At 40.4% G+C, this 6398-nt stretch overlaps 1 non-coding gene across 1 annotated transcript; it reads left to right on the top strand.

The window, feature by feature from the left end:
* The first annotated feature begins 5469 nt into the window (after positions 1-5469).
* Positions 5470-5567, top strand: LOC122648283. Its single transcript, XR_006331054.1, has one exon. It is a non-coding gene; the product is annotated as a U6 spliceosomal RNA (small nuclear RNA).
* Positions 5568-6398: the final 831 nt, after the last annotated feature.

Here is a 6398-nt window from a genome sequence, read left to right on the forward strand (position 1 = left end):
CCCCAAACCACCCACCCGATCTGGTTTACACCGAAAATTAACATATGCCGAAATAGGGATCGATTCGAAGGTGACGACCCTCAACATCGCATCCACACGTCTAATAAGAGATAAGGACACTTTTTAGAAATTCTCATGCTCAAAAAAGTACAGAAATGCCCCCAAATAACCCCAAACGACCCACCCGGTCTGGTTTACATGGAAAATGAACATATGCTGAAATAGGTATTGATTTTAAGGCCACAACCCTCAACATCTCATCCACACGTCTAATGAGAGATAAGGACAGTTTTTAGAAAATACCAAACCCAAAAAGAGTACACAAATGCCACCAAATAACCCCAAACGACCATCCTAGTCTGGTTTAAACTGAAAATGAACATTTGTCGAAATAGGGATCGATTCGCAGGTCACAACCCTCAACATTGCATCCACACGTCGAATAAGAGATAAGGACACTTTTTAAGAATTTCAAAATACAAAAAAGTACAGAAATGCCCCCAAATTACGCCAACGACCCACTCGATCTGGTTCAGACTGAAAATGAACATATGTCGAAATTCGTATCGATACGAAGCTTCCAACCCTCAACATCTCATCCACACGTCTAATAAGAGACCAGGACACTTTTTAGAAAATACCAAACCCAATAAAGTACAGAAATGCTTGAAAAAACCCCAAACGACCCACCTGGTCTGGTTTAAACCGAAAATGAACATATGCCAAAATAGGTATCGATTCGGAGGTCACGACCCTCAGCATAGCATCCATACGTCTAATAAGAGATAAGGACACTTTTTACAAAATCCCAAACCCAAAAAAGTACAGAAATGCCCCCAATTAACCCCAAACAACCCACCCGGTCTGGTTTAAACTAATAATTAACAAATGTGCAAATAGGTATCGATTCGAAGGTCCCGACCATTAACATCGAATCCGCACGTCTAATAAGAGATAAGTATACTTTTTAGAAATTCCAAGCCCAAAAAAGTATAGAAATGCCCCCAAATAACCCCAAATGACCCACCCGGTCAGGTTTAAATCGAAAATGAACATATGCCGAAATAGGTATCGATTCGAAGGTCACGACCCTCAACATAGCATCTACACGACTAATAAGAGATAATGACACTTTTTAGAAAATACCAAACCCAAAAAAGTACAGAAATGCCCCTAAATAACCCCAAACGACCCACCCGGTCTGGTTTAAACTGAAAATTAACATATGTTGAAATAGGTATCGATTCAAAGGTCCCGACCATCAACATCGGATCCGCATGTCTAATAAGAGATAAGTATACTTTTTAGAAATTCCCAAGCCCAAAAAAGTATAGAAATGCCCCAAAATAACCCTAAACGACCTACCCGGTTTGGTTCAAACCGAAAATGAACATATGTCAAATATGTATCGATACGAAAGTCACAACCCTCAACTTTGTATCCACATCTCTAATAAGAGATAAGGACACTTTTTAGAAAATCCCAAGCACAAAAAAGTACAGAAAGGCCCCCAAATAACCCCAAACGACCCACCCGGTTTGGTTTAAACCGAAAATGAACATATGTCAAAAAAGGTATCGATTCGTAGGTCACGAACCTCAACATCGCATCCACACGTCTAATAAGAGATAAGGACACTTTTTAGAAAATCTCAAGCCCAAAAAAGAACAAAAATTCCCCCAAATAACCCCAAACGATCCACCCGGGCTGGTTTACATCGAAAATCAATATATGCCAAAATAGGGATCGATTCGAAGGTGACGACCCTCAACATCGCATCCTCACGTCTAACAAGAGATAAGGACACTTTTTAGAAAATCCCAGGCCCAAAAAAGTACAGAAATGCCCCCAAATAACCCCAAACGACCCACCCGGTCTGGTTTACATGGAAAATGAACATATGCTGAAATACGTATTGATTTGAAGGCCACGACCCTCAACATCTGATCCACACGTCTAATGAGAGATAAGGACACTTTTTAGAGAATACCAAACCCAAAAAAGTACACAAATGCCACCAAATAACCCCAAACGACCATCCTAATCTGGTTTAAACCGAAAATGAACATTTGTCGAAATAGGTATCGATTCGCAGGTCACAACCCTCAACATCGCATCCGCACGTCGAATAAGAGATAAGGACACTTTTTAGAAATTTCAAAACCCAAAAAAGTACAGAAATGCCCCCAAATAACTCCAAACAACCCACCCGGTCTGGTTTAGACCGAAAATGAACATATGTCAAAATTCGTATCGATACGAAGGTAACGACCCTCAACATCTCATCCACACGTCTAAATAAGAGACCAGGACACTTTTTACAAAATACCAAACCCAATAAAGTTCAGAAATGCCCGAAAAAACCCCAAACGACCCACCTGGTCTGGTTTAAACCAAAAATGAACATATGCCGAAATAGGTATCGATTCAGAGGTCACGACCCTCAGCATCGCATCCATACGTCTAATAAGAGATAAGGACACTTTTTACAAAATCCCAAACCCAAAAAAGTACAGAAATGCCCCCAATTAACCCCAAACAACCCACCCGGTCTGGTTTAAACTAAAAATTAACAAATGTCCAAATAGGTATCGATTCGAAGGTCCCGACCATCAACATCGCATCCGTACGTCTAATAATAGATAAGTATACTTTTTAGAAATTCCCAAGCCCAAAAAAGTATAGAAATGCCCCCAAATAACCCCAAATGACCCACCCTGTCAGGTTTAAATCGAAAATGAACATATGCCGAAATAGGTATCGATTCGAAGGTCACGACCCTCAATATAGCATCCACACGACTAATAAGAGATAATGACACTTTTTAGAAAATACCAACCCAAAAAAGTACAGAAATGCCCCCAAATAACCCCAAACAACCCACCTGGTCTGGTTTAAACTGAAAATTAACATATGTCAAAATAGGTATCGATTCGAAGGTCACGATCCTCAACATCTCCTCCACACGTCTTACAAGAGTTAAGGATACTTTTTCAAAAATCCGATGCCCAAAAAATTACAAAAATGCCCCCAAATAACCCCAAACTGCCCACCCGATCTGGTTTAAATCGAAAATGAACATATGTCGAATTATGTATCTATTCGAAGGTCACGACCATAAACATTGCATCCACATGTCCAATAAGAGATAAGGACACTTTTTAAAGAATCCCAAACCCAAAAAAGTACGAAAATGCCCCCAAGTAACCCCAAACGACCCACCCGGTCTAGTTTAAACAAAAAATAAACATATGCCAAAATAGGTATCGATTCAAAGGTCACGACGCTCAACATCGCATCCACACGTCTAATATGAGATAAAGACACTTTATAGAAAATACCAAACCCAAAAAAGTACAAAAATGCCCCCAAATAACCCTAAATGACCTACCCGGTCTGGTTTAAACCGAAAATGAACATATGTCGAATATGTATCGATACGAAAGTCACAACCCTCAACTTCGCATCCACATGTCTAATAAGAGATAAGGACACTTTTTAGAAAATCCCAAGCACAAAAAAGTACAGAAAGGCCCCCAAATAACCCCAAACGACCCACCCGATCTGGTTTAAACCGAAAATGAACATATGTCGAAAAAGGTATCGATTCATAGGTCATGAACCTCAACATTGCATCCACACGTCTAATAAGAGATAAGGACACCTTTTAGAAAATCTCAAGCCCAAAAAAGAACAGAAATGCCCCCAAATTACCCCAAACGACCCACCCTATCTGGTTTAAATCGAAAATTAACATATGTCGAAATAGGTATCGATTCGAAGGTCACGACCCTCAACATTGTATCCACACGTCTAACAAGAGATAAGGACACTTTCTAGAAAATCCCAAGCCCAAAAAAGTACAGAAATGCCCCCAAATATCCCCAAACGATCCACTCGATCTCGTTTAAGTCGAAAATGAACATATGTCAAAATAGGGATCAATTCGAAGGTCACGACCCTCAACATCTCCTCCACACGTGTAATAAGAGTTAAGGATACCTTTTAGAAAATCCCATGCCCAAAAAATTATAGAAATGCCCCCAAATAACCCCAAACTGCCCACCCGATCTGGTTTAAATCGAAAATGAACATATGCCGAACTATGTATCTATTCGAAGGTCACGACCCTCAACATTGCATCCACACGTCCAATAAGAGATAAGGACACTTTTTAGAGAATCCCATACCCAAAAAAGTATAGAAATACCCCCAAGTAACCCCAAACGACCCACCCGGTCTAGTTTAAACAAAAAATGAACATATGCCAAAATAGGTATCGATTCGAAGGTCACGACGCTCAACAACGCATCCACACGTCTAATAAGAGATAAAGACACATTATAGAAAATACCAAACCCAAAAAAGTATAGAAATGCCCCCAAATAACCCTAAACGACCTACTTGGTCTGGTTTAAAGCGAAAATGAACATATGTCGAATATGTATCGATACGAAAGTCACAACCCTCAACTTCGCGTCCACATGTCTAATAAGAGATAAGGACACTTCTTAGAAAATCCCAAGCCCAAAAAAGTGCAGAAATACCCTAAATAACCCCAAACGACCCACCCAGTCTCGTTTAAACAAAAAATAAACATATGTCAAAATAGGTATCGATTTGAAGGTCACGACCCTCAACATCGCATTGACACATCTAATAAGAGATAAGGAGACTTTTCAGAAAATACCAAACCTAATAAAGTACAGAAATGCCCCCAAATAACCCTAAACGACCCATCTAGTCTAGTTTAAACCAAAAATGAACATTTGTCAAAATAGGGATCGATTCGAAGGTCACGACCCTCAACATCACATCCACACGTCTAATAGGAGATAAGGACACTTTTTAGAAATTCTCAAGCCCAAAAAAGAACAGAAATGCCCCCAAATAACCCCAAACGACCCACCCGGTCTGGTTTACACAAAAAATGAACATATGCCAAAATAGGGATTGGTTCGAAGGTCACGACCCTCAACATCGCATCTACACGTCTAATAAGAGATAAGGACACTTTTTAGAAAATTTCAAGCTCAAAAAAGTATAGAAATGCCCCCAAATAACCCCAAACAACCCACCCGGTCTTATTTACACCGAAAATGAACATATGCTGAAATAGGTATTGATTCGAAGGCCACGACCCTCAACATCGCATCCATATGTCTAATGAGGGATAAGGACAGTTTTTAAAAAATACCAAACCCAAAAAAGTACACAAATGCCACCACATAACCCCAAACGACCATCCTAGTCTGGTTTAAACCGAAAATGAACATTTGTCGAAATAGGCATCGATTCGCAGGTCACAACCCTCAACATCGCATCCACATGTCTAACAAGAGATAAGGACAATATTTAGAAAATCTGAAGCCCAAAAAAGAACAGAAAAGCTACCAAATAACCCCAGACGACCCACCCGGTCTGGTTTACACCGAAAATGAACATATGGCGAAATAGGGATCGATTCGAGTCTCTTCGGAGACATCCGATAAAATTGGAACGATATAGAGAAGATTAGCATGGCCCCTGCGCAAGGATGACTTATTATTGGCACCCCCAAGGTGTTTTGATGAAAACTTTTTTGGACCGTATTCGATATGATGCTGGTTCCCATCGGCTTGCTTGGGTTTTAGATCTTATTAGGAATGGTAAGTGGTATGCTCCTCCTCAAGGCTCCTTTGATTTGATTTTAGTTTGGAGGGATCTACCTTCTATTCCCCTTGTTAATGGGGGTAAAGACCTTATTGTGTGGAAGAATTCTTCTAATGGCCAGTTTAGTACCAATTCGGCATGGGATTTGGTTAGAACTAGTGCTGCTAAGATGGACTGGTTTAGGCTTGTTTGGTTTCCTGGATTTCTTCCTAGGCATTCTTGTACTACTTGGAGATGTTTTATGGGGGGCCTTCCAACCAAGGATCAACTTAGCAAAAGAAACATCTTGGTTGGGCAGAATTGTGTTCTTTGTTGGGGGTGGGGGGCTTGGAGACTCACTCTCACCTATTTTTTGAATGCCCTTTTTCCAACTCTATTTGGAACAGGGTTAGTGCTTTGTGCTCTCCTAGTGGGAAGGGGCCTGCCGGCCTAGCTGATGTGGTTAATTGGTTTTCTTTTGTGGTTTGCACCAATGACAAACTTGATACCATTCCTAAGTTGGCATTTTGTGCTTCAGTTTACCATATTTGGTGGGAGAGGAATCAGCGGCTTTTTAGTAATACTTCTAGAACCTTTGACAGAATTTTCCAAGATATTAAGTTTGATGTTGTTACTAAAGGGTCCTACCCTCCCATTGGGGCAGCTAGTACCCCAAGGAATCAGTTTTTGGTCGACAAGTGAGATATTCAGGTTAATTGGATTGTTTCGGTTCCTAAACCTTGTTCTTGGTTTTCTCCTTTAGCCAA

The sequence above is a fragment of the Telopea speciosissima genome, unplaced genomic scaffold (genome assembly GCF_018873765.1).
Source record: "Telopea speciosissima isolate NSW1024214 ecotype Mountain lineage unplaced genomic scaffold, Tspe_v1 Tspe_v1.0697, whole genome shotgun sequence".
Taxonomy (NCBI): Eukaryota; Viridiplantae; Streptophyta; class Magnoliopsida; order Proteales; family Proteaceae; genus Telopea; species Telopea speciosissima.